The following is an 11,311-nucleotide window of genomic DNA, read 5'->3' as shown; positions in this document are numbered from 1 at the left end:
GAAAAATGTAGCATTACATAACTTGCTCACTAATGGATCATCCGCATTGAATGGGTGCCATCTGAATGAGAGTCCAAACAGCTGATAAAAAAAAAAAAAAATCACAACATACAATAAACAAGTAATTCAGGTGACTCCAGTCCACCAATTAATGTCTTGTGAAGTGAAAAGCTGTTTGCAATAGCATAAAATCCATCAAGACATTTTTACCTTCAAACCATTGCTTCAAGTTAATCCATAGATACAACACTTACTCCTCCAGTTTATTCTTTTATATTTATTGCCATATCAACTTTACATACAGTAGCAGACAACATTCCACAGACAATACAATAAATATATTAGGTTTTTCTGGGTCCTTGTGACAAAAATTGGACAGACCAAATACAATTATATACAATTTCGATATTCAAATTGCAACAAACATTAGCGGTGATCGTTTTGATCCTAAATTCTACCAGCTTTGCTGGGCTTTTAAAAAATTCATAACCAAACAGCAGGCATTCTGCCTAATGACAGCGACCTTTAGAAAGCATCTGGATTCAAAAACAATTAAATACACAGCTTCCAACGCTCTCTAAACAGCCTCTGTATGTCAATGTATGTAATTCAGAGATATTATCAAGCTAAATTCATATTTTTCCTTTTAAATATGATTATAAAATTATAACAGTGTCCAATTTATGAGACAGTGCTCTACACTGGTAATTGCATTTGTTGTAAACTGGGATCTCATGGTCTTCACTTTTTATTCATTTCTGAGAGAAGTGCTTGTGCATTTCCTGTCAACTGGGATGTCATTAGATTTCTATAAGTACCGGAAGCCATTCAGAGCACTTACAGGAGAAATGATGAAAAGGAGAAGCGAGAGAAACACATTTGGGGAATCAGCTTTGTCTTTTCAGAGTGTCAAAGGAAAAATGTAGTGTGTCTGAAATACTTACAAGGACTTCATCAGATGTGAACCTGACAGTATTGGCAATGTTATCAGAATCCCATCTGGCTACCTTAAAAGTCACCATGGTTACCCGCTGTTGCCATGCACCCATTGTTCTGGTTAAAAACACAAGCATTGTGCCATAATGCTAGAAATAATCTCCCATCAGTCTCTCTCTCTATTCTATCATTTCCCATCCTCTTTGTATCCGCTCAATGGACCTCATTAGTCTTTTCTTTTCATTTCACATTCAATACCTGCCTAAAATAGAAACAAAAACATTTTCAGTGTTAACTGGAACTGGGGACTGAGGTTTAATGATGTGTCTGAGGTCATCTACCCCAATTCCCAAAGCCATAACATCACAGAAATGTCACTGACAACTAAAAAAGACTAAATAATTCTGACCCCTCTTCCTCTCTGGGTGTAAATTGAAATAATAGGTTTTGAGTGCTCATTTATTCTCTATTTGATTGTTAATAACTGACTGAGCAAATGCGAGGACATGTTCCCCAAGCCAACTACAAAACAAGACAATGGTCCCAACACACAAAATCAATGGAACCAAGAACTTTAGACTAAATTCTTGCCATTATTTTGAACAAATGCTCAAACACACACATTAAAGAAATAACCCAGTACATATGAATCACTCTTAACCCTAAAATAGATAGTTATGTAAAACATTTTTACAAAATGATCCAAATTTAAATTAGCTATATTTCATCTGGCACTATGATCACTTTTAGTAGCTATTTTTATATTTAAGTATTATAATCTCATCTAAAGAAGGCCTGATTATTTATTGTATTTTGCAAACATATAACGAAACTATGATTCACCCACTTTCTCCACAAAAATAAAGAATATGCATTTATTTGTAACACATTTTATAGGGGCAAATTTAGCAAATCAGGCCGTATTTGTCCAAGGAGAAAACTTTTAAAGGGATCAATATGCAATTTCAAGTTTTCCTTTCACTTTGGAGAGTCACAAGCTGTTTGAGAAAAGATAAGTCTCAAACCCAAAGAGATATTCTTTATAAAAGTTGACCCGTCCAATTCCCCAAAACACCTTATTTAAAAGCCCCGACATGTCTATGTCACTATGCGGGGTGATTTGCATAACATCGCACAAATGTTAATGCAAAGTAAGGCGACATAACTTTGTTTCTCGCTGTAGTATTTTTGCAGCCACCATGTTGTGGAAATGCTGTGTGTTGTTGTAAAAGTGAAACTACTTTGTTTGGCATTCCAAAAGAGCTAGAAACCAGTGCTTAAGATGGATTTCCAGAACAGTTCAACCCAAATATTCAGATGTGTTCAGCACATTTTACAGAAGACTGTTTCCTGAACAAGGGAAGGCTGTGCACAAATGTTGTTTCCATTAAGTGGGGCAATTCCAACTTTGCAAGGACAGTCTGGCGCTTCTGACTCACAGCCTATAAGTATGTTTTCACATTTAAAGAATTTGCCTCCGATGATTCAAATGATAGTTTTGAGCAGTGCAGATTAGTGCTTGTTGTTTGTCATTTCTCTGATCGCAAATGCAGACATGGTTTTAAGTTTACGCGGCGTGAAACACAAAGCATAAAAAGACAGTATAATTCATTATAATCAGTAATTATGTCCCAAATGGCTGCAACAAATGCCTTGTTTGTAATGGGTTTTATTATTTTTGTGTCATCGCGTCGGGATATGGCATCACAATATGGTAAGGGGTGTAACATTTGCGTCACACGCTTGAGGTATTCACCCAATCACAACTCATTGGATATCTGGCCAATCAGCATAGACCTCGCTTTTCAGAACTATGAGCTTTGTAAAAATCGGCGCATTTCAGAAAGGCGGGGCACAGAGAAGAAAAATTAATCTACAGTATGTGAAAAATAATGTTTTTTGAACCTTAAACTGCATAAACACATTGCATTACACCCAATTACACAAAATAATGTTATTTTTAGCAACGTCATACGAACATTTAATGCATCTGTCTTTGTGCATTAAGTAAATGCCGAGCTGTATGCAGATAAGCATCATGGTCTATTTTAGTATAAAACTTGCATCTGAATTGCAGTCGGTGTGCAGAGGTTAACTGACTGGGGTGGATTGGATGTCTGGGCAGAATTTTCTCTATCAATAATTGACCTCCTCTTCCTCCCTTGCCATCTCTTTAGGCTTGTTTTGTGTGTGGTTATTTTTGGATTCTGAACTGAGAGCCTCTTCCAAACGGTTGCGCTCATCAGTCTCATCTGTGTTGTCATAGAAACACTCAGACACCCATTAACCCTTTCAGTTTCACGAAGAGATGGAGAGGAAGGTTGATCTGTTCTAAAAAAAAAAAACCCTAACCCTAACCCTAACCCTAAAAAAAAAAATAACTCTTTGGTCTTCTCTTTTACAGAGATGAGGTGAAGCATCTTAAATCATCTTATAATGAACTTGCATGGATATCCACAAGCTTCGATGTAAGTTTTGAGTGTAGGAACAATCTGATCTTTGCTTTTTTTGGGCACAGAACCTGCTGTAATCCAGCAAGGGATGTGCCCCCTAACCATGCCTGTTTCTATCTGCGAGACAAGCTGCTTGAGTTCTTCTGGGAAAACGATAACCTATCAGAAGAAAGAATTGTCAGTTTCTCCCCAGCCAGACAGCTTCACTTCGGAAAGCTTTCTAACGGAGAAAACCTTAAGTTACTATCAATTTACCCAGAAGCTGTAAACACCACCTGATCATAAATACCATTATGCTGATTAGATTAGTTGGAACTTTCCATTAGCTGCTAATAACAGAAAATGATCATGCCATGACTGTCAAATATTCAGACCAAAATTATTTTATAACAGTTTTATTAACAAGAAATTAATATTGAGCTACTTATATTTTAGAAACTCTGGTTGCTTTGTGTATTTTTACTCCACCAACAAAAATTAAGGCAGAATTATTCAATTAGCATATTCCAGAAAAACAGCGTTCCAGATTTTTTTTTTTTTAAGAATCGATTTTGTGACTCATGAAGACAATCACTTTTTTTTGTTCCAGAATAATTCAGACTGGATTTGGAATTGTATGGATACAGTAATATTAACAGTAGTAACGGTATGGATTACATATAGTAATAGTATGCTATTCCACATTCAGCCTGCGGTTTTTAAGGACTCGGATGAGTGAACAATTAGCGATTCACTTCAAGACAGTTATTGGCCACCAACAGGCATATGAATGAGGTAGCCTACTTTAGTTTAAACAACTGACATTTATATATTTCAGCTTAATTTCAATTAACAAAAATATTTTAATTGTTTTAGTTCTAGTTAATAAAAACACTGGCTTGGAACATACAAGCACAGAAAAGATTAGTGACACAAAATGTGTAGAAAAAAAATCTGATGATGTTGCATTGTTACATCAGTATTATTCAAATGCTGTTTGGCCAATGAAAATTGTTGTATAATGCAGAATGCAATATGTGATTAAAGGCCCCAGTGCAAGTACAGGTGAAAAGAAAAGGTGCTCCTGATACCTGCTACCACCTGATGGGTAAAGCTCCAAAACACAGTTCAGAGCTCTCGCTCTCTCCCAACACACACACACACACACACACTAGAGTCATGATGGGAGCACAGAGGGGTTTCCAAGGCAACAGACTACCCACACTGCAATAACCATGAGAGGCTGGACACACAAGAGAAAGAGCGATGGAGTGTTTCACACAAATGGAGAACAAACGTGTGTGTAATTGAGAGAAAGGTCACCTTCACTGGTCAGGTCTGTCAGTTTTCACAGGTCATCTATTCCTTCCCACACAAACAAACCTGATTGAAATTACAAATGCAAAATATTCAGTTAACATTTAGATTAAAAAAGTGACAAACTGCACCATGACTAGAGGAATAAAATGATAAAGACTGCTTTTCTTATTTGATTACATGAAGATCTCCTGCAATAAATATTTCTTTTTTTTATATAATATTTCTTTATATTTTAAAAAGCTGAAACATTCTTGAACAAGCCCAAAAAACAAACAAACGAAAAAAAAAAAAAAAAAAAAACATGAGGCACAGATGCAAAGGTAGGGACGCACACGTCCCACGTGCAAACATTACCGTCTCATTTACTGTTCACATTGCAGCAATACACTGCCTCAGCTAAAGGACCACAAACACAAGCTCTGCCGTTTAATATTTCATAACATACTGCTCATTGAAACAGCTGAACAGAGCACTTCCTCAAATCCATCCAATACATATGAGTTTTATTTAGATAAATTTATAACTACAATGATACAGATGATACTAATATGCTAGCTCAGCAGAAATATTGTTTTGTGGCATCACTGTGTGACCATTAAGATGTCAACAGATGAATCTCAATGGAGTTTAAGAGAGGATTCAAAGGGCAGCACAGCAGGACTGTGTGTTCAGGGGGAAAAAAAACAGGGAGATTTGTTGGATGGATCGATGGTTTTGTTTGATATAGACAGATGCTGGCCTTAACCAAACAACTGGCACTCATTTCTTAAATTATTTATGAAATGTGAGTGTATACGTGTTCCAGCTACACAGAGACAGAATGCACATCTGTGAAAGAGTGCGAGTGTGTGTGTGAGAAACAGCTGCTCCATTTTTCAACTTAAAGAGAAACCGAGCAAAGAAAAAAAACAAAGAAAAAAAAAACAAGCACATCTGATCACTGTGGAGATTAAAATACAATGTGACTTTAAAACCAAATTGTAAAACATTCCTTTTCATACAGAACCGTCACATTGGGAGGTAATTAGATGAATCACAGTTGTTTCCAGCATTGATCATTAGAGGTGAACTCTTACTCATGTCATTTAACAAGCCACAATTAAAGGCAGTGATTGTGAAAGTACTAAATCAAAATAATCTATTTCCCTTTGAAAATGAGCTTATCTGTAACTGTGTATTTTTGTGACATTTGGCATAAACTGTTTTAAATTTTAATGACTTTTGCCATATTTTAGCATTAACTTTAAAGGAGATTCAATCCTAAGAACCGTTGTATGAGCACATAACATTAGCTGCTCGACGCAATTTACAACAACATTCAGTAAACTACAATTTACACATGTACAAAACACACAGTGACAATGTAACACTTCTCTGACAGCACAGGTGATCTGGTCAGAATTTCTCTAACCCTTTTAAAAGGTAAAAAAAAAAAAAAAAAAAAACCCTTGGAGCCAAATATTTGGGCTGTGAATACAGTGAAAGACGACATTATTTATTTATAAAAAATAAAATAAAAAAACAACAACACAGACATGAGAATAACATTACATTCAGGCAAATGATTGAAATTTTCTTTGTCTGAGAGGTTGAAAATGTCAATCGATTTTCATGCGTTTTTCTCCTCCCCTGTGATGAAAAGGTGCACTGTTTTTTTTGGACTGCAGCATCTGAGCGGCGCGGTCGGGCCCGGTGATGGCAGCCAGATGGTGCATGTCATATCGGGAGTACCACCCTCTCTAACACCAGCCCGAAGCACATTACAAACTTCACTGTAGAAGTAAGGGTACATGGGCAACACATAGAGGATAAGGTTATGGATCCCCTTGATAGCATATCTAAGCAAAAAGAGAATTAATAATGTAAAAATTGTAACTGAAAATAAAATGAACAAATATTAAATATAATTTGTGTTCAATAATATTTGTTTGGTCAATTAAAAAAAATTATCTTCAAGGAAATTAATAGTATTTTTTTCTTCCGTGTTTTAAATATACGTAGGTGTCATTGGCCTGCATCATGTTTTAATGTCTTCTATAGTACTGCTGAAAACTATAGATTTTATTTTTATGCTTTTGAAAAGTCTTTTCTGCTCATAAAGGTGGCACTTATTTGATCAGATAGTTTTACAATTTATAATAACTGTTTTCAGTTTTAATATGTGATAAAATCAAATGTATTCATGTGATGGCAAAGCTGAATTTTTTAACAGTCATTGTTCCTTTTTTTTTGCAACATTACAAATGTTTACTGTTTACAACATTACTTCTGATCAGTTGATCATGTTGTTCCAACCCTGCATAAGTTTCTTTCATGTTGAACACAAAAGATATTTGGAAGAATTCTGAAGAACCAAACAGTTGTCAGCCCCATTTGACTTCCATTATAGTGAAAGAAATACTATGGAAGTCAATGTGGACCACCAACTCTTTGATTACCAGCATTCTTCAAAATATATTTTTATGTTTAACAAAAAAAAAAAGAAGCTCATACAGGTTTGGAATGAAATGAGGGTGAGTAAACATGAAAATATTTCATTTTTGGGTGAACTATACCTTTAATGCACCCTTGCTTAACAAAAGTGAATCCAAACTTTTGAATGGTAAAGTATGCAAATGATAATAAATGTACAAAACACACACCTCTTGTAGAAGTGGAATCTCTCAGAGAAGAGCATAACCTGTTTTTTCTCCTTTCTGGAAGATCGAGACACCGCTGATCTTTGCACACACTAGAGAAACTGATGTCCTCCTCCTTCAGGTAGTTTCACAGGTGAACAAAATCCAAACATGATGGCAAATAGATGAAAGTGTGCAACATGACAAGAGTGTCTGTAATGGGGCAGGATCTTATCCACAAAGAATAGGAACCTAAAGGATAATGTAGTTTAAATATTTGCAGACAACTCAAACATTATAGGCTGACAGTGTGCAGTCATCTGAATATGATTCTTTCAAAATATCATATTTTGTTAATGCAGTAGTCATGGAAATTCAGTATGAACTTGTATACACAGCTTTCAGTCCACAAACAATGGTAGCAAGTTACTCACAATTGCTTGTGCACGTTACAATATGAGTTTCAGTAAAAAAATTACTCTAAAATGTACCAGTTACTTAAATTATTTCATAGTTATAAAAATATTTTCTCTCCCTTTGTGCATATTTAACACTGCTGCCCTCTAGTGCTCAGAATGAGAAGCAGCAGGCATCTGTACCTGGCATCCTGGTCCATTAAGCTGTCAGATTGGAACATCTGGAATACATGTGGCAGCTGCACAAGTACCTGACAGATTGAGCCCACCTTCGGAATAGTTTTAATGCATATCTGAGAAAAGAAGAACAATGGTAAATGTATATTTAAACTACCTTGGAAAGTTTTGTGTCCCTGTAATTTATTTCAGTGTACAAACCCGATTCCAAAAAAGTTGGGACACTTTACAAATTATGACTAAAAACAGAATGCAATGAGATGCAGGCTTCTGAACTGAGATCTGATAACAACTTGGGTTGTCCTCATCCTCTTTAGTCTGAATGACATGGCATCCTAGTTTTCCAAAAAGGACTTCACATTTTGATTCGTCTGACCACAGAACAGTTTTCCACTTTGCCACAGTCCATTTTAAATGAGCCTTGGCCCAGAGAAAATGTTTCATGGATCATGTTTAGATATGGCTTCTTTTTTGACCTACTGAGTTTTAGCCGGCAACGGCGAATGGCACGGTGAATTGTGTTCACTGACAATGTTTTCTGGAAGTATTCCTGAGCCCATGTTGTGATTTCCATCTAAGGGCCCGAAGATCACAGGCATCCAGTATGGTTTTCTGGCCTCGACCCTTACACACAGAGATTGTTCTAGATTCTCTGAATCTTTGGATGATATTATGCTTTGTAGATGATGATAACTTCAAACTCTTCACAGTTTTTCTCTGAGAAACTTTTTTTTAGTATTGCTACACTATTTTTCGCCACAGTATTGCGTGAATTGGTGATCCTCTGGCCATCTTGACTTCTGAGAGACACTGCCACTCTGAAAAGCTCTTTTTACAATCATGTTGCCAATTGACCTAATAAGTTGCAAATTGGTCCTCAAGCTGTTCCTTATATGTACATTTAACTTTTACGGCCTCTTATTGCTACCTGTCCCAACTTTTGTTTTCTGGAATGTGTAGCTCTCATGAAATTCAAAATGAGCCAATATTTGGCATGGCATTTCAAAATGTCTCATTTGATATGTTATCTATATTATATTGTGAATAAAATATAAGTTTATGAGATTTGTAAATCTCCCATTCCTTTTTTACTCACAAATTGTACAGTGTCCCAACTTTTTTGGAATCGGGTTTGTAAAACAGAACATTAAATAATTTTTATTCCTGTGGAAAACATGATACATGATCATCTCTCTCTCTCTCGCTATCTCTCTCATATATATATATATACACACACACACACACACACATACACACACATACACACACACCTGCGTTGATAATCCTTTTTATCTTTTATTTAAAAAAAATTCACAAAAATGTATCCTTTCATTGGATAATAAGAATTTAAAATGGGGGGAAATATCATAATGAAATAAAGTTTTTTCTCAAATACTCATTTGAGAAGACACCCCTAGAAATTCTTATGAGTCAAGTATCTCTGAAGTATATTCCCATTCATATTCACATTTTTGAGCACTCCAGCGTGATTATAAACATGAAATTATCCAGCCATGGCTTCCTGAGAGGAGGGAAAACAAAGCCCAAATTTCCTTAATCATCCATCAAAATGAGAAAAACCAAAGAATTTATTTCTGATGTGCAGCAAAAGATAATTGAGCCTCACAAATTAGTTAAGTGGCTTTAAGAAAAGAGCTAGAGCTGTGAAAATTCCAATTTCCACCATCAGGGCAATCATTACGTATTTCCAATCAACATAAAATGTTACGAAACTGCCTGGAAGAGGACGTGTGTCTATATCTTCCTAATGTACTCTGAGAAGGAGAATTTGAGTGGCTAAAGACCCCAAGAATAACAGCTGAAGAATTGCAGAAAATAGTTGAGTGTCTGGTTCAGAAAACCTTGAAAAAAAAATTAAAACAGAACCTACATCAACACATGTTGTTTGGGAGGGTTTCTTGGACATCTTGTTTAGATACATGGCATCATGGATTCTATCAAATACCAACAGATAAAAAAATCAGTAAGTGACTGACTCTGTTAGAAATCTTATAGTGGGCCATGTTTAGATCTTCCAACCATACAATAATCCAAACACAAACCTGAAAAACAACACAGAAATGGGTCACTGAGCACAAAACCAAGCTTCTGCTAAAGCCATTCCAGTTCCCTGACCTGCACCCAACAGAAAATGAGTGAGGTGAACTGAAGAAGAGAAGCTGGGAATCCAAAGGGTCTGGAGTGATTCTGGGTGAAGGCATTGTATCTGATCTCTTGTCAGGTGTTCTCTAACCTCATCAGGCATTATAGGAGAAAATGTAGACCTGTTAAACTGGCAAATGGAGGTTTCAAAAAGTATTGAATGAAAGGGTGGCATTAATTGTGGCCAATGTGTATTAGAGAAACACAATTATTTCATAATGATATTCCGCCCCATTTTAAATTCTTAATCAATGAAAGGATACATTTTTGTGAATTTTTTAAAATAAAAGATCAAAAGGATTAACAAATGCAGATGAATTTTCACAGCCTTTTTTGATCATATTTACCAAGGGTGCCGATGTGTTTGGCCATGACTGTGTGTGTGTGTGTGTGTGTCAAATATACACATACAAATATATATATATATATATATATATATATATATATATATATATATATATATATATATATATATATACACACACACACACACACACACACACATACACACATGATCTTCATCACAGTCTTCCTCACAACAAAACATTTTAAACAAAACTTTAACATGAGCAGCAAATTATTAAGATTAAACCAGGGTTAACTATTGTTATTAGATCTACCCAAACAAATTTTCCACTCTGTTTGTCATGTATGTAATTATAATAGTGCAGTACATGCATTAAATGCCTCTCATTCACTTGGCTTTTTGACTGTAATCAGAAGGAGCTTACTGGAGCTGCCCGATCAGTTCTTCTAAAATACAAGTCGTGGCTAAATAAAGAATAACGCAATAGTCTTCTCCGGTCTATCAACAACTCGAAACCAAAGAGTGTTAGTACTTGCTACTTCAAGCTCCCAATGTATGCTAACATGTAACGTTACTGTTTCTGTTCTAAAAATACACACATCGCTATACTTACTAATAGTGCTGTTAGGGTGCTGTTCTCCAGATTCTTTTAGATTTTTATTCTGTTTCTTAGTTAAACTTGTAATCTCTTGATTTCCTCGCCTTCTTTTGCCCATGTTTGTATTCTACACGTGTGTAACTCGCGTATGTTTTCTTCACAGATAGTTAAGAGGGGCGCCTCACTCTAGCGCCACCTGTCGGTTTGGAATGATTAAAAATAATAAATAATAAAAGCAAGGGGCCACATATTTCACTATTTTGTAGAGAAAAATCCACCCGAGATTAAAATAAACTTTTTAATAATAGATTTCATCATTTCTAAAACATAACTGCTTCCACAAC

General features: G+C 35.6%; 1 long non-coding RNA gene across 6 annotated transcripts; it reads right to left on the bottom strand.

Moving 5' to 3' along the window:
* Positions 1–272: 272 nt before the first annotated feature.
* Positions 273–11,116, bottom strand: LOC113096098 (uncharacterized). Of its 6 annotated transcripts, none has more exons than XR_003288454.1 (5): positions 10,983–11,116; positions 7,906–8,015; positions 7,331–7,558; positions 4,692–4,751; positions 273–3,267 (listed from the first exon to the last, which is right to left on the bottom strand). It is a non-coding gene; the product is annotated as an uncharacterized LOC113096098 (long non-coding RNA). The 6 variants fall into 6 exon arrangements; XR_003288458.1 differs by lacking the exons at positions 273–3,267; positions 4,692–4,751 and adding exons at positions 9,791–9,854; positions 9,963–10,148 and having other exon boundaries at positions 7,206–7,558; XR_003288455.1 differs by lacking the exons at positions 273–3,267; positions 4,692–4,751 and adding an exon at positions 4,772–6,526.
* Between the last annotated feature and the right edge of the window lie 195 nt (positions 11,117–11,311).

The sequence above is a fragment of the Carassius auratus genome, unplaced genomic scaffold (genome assembly GCF_003368295.1).
Source record: "Carassius auratus strain Wakin unplaced genomic scaffold, ASM336829v1 scaf_tig00215870, whole genome shotgun sequence".
Lineage (NCBI taxonomy): Eukaryota > Metazoa > Chordata > Actinopteri > Cypriniformes > Cyprinidae > Carassius > Carassius auratus.
The sequence above is the reverse complement of the archived record's forward strand: the minus strand, read 5'-3'. Positions and strand labels throughout refer to the sequence as shown.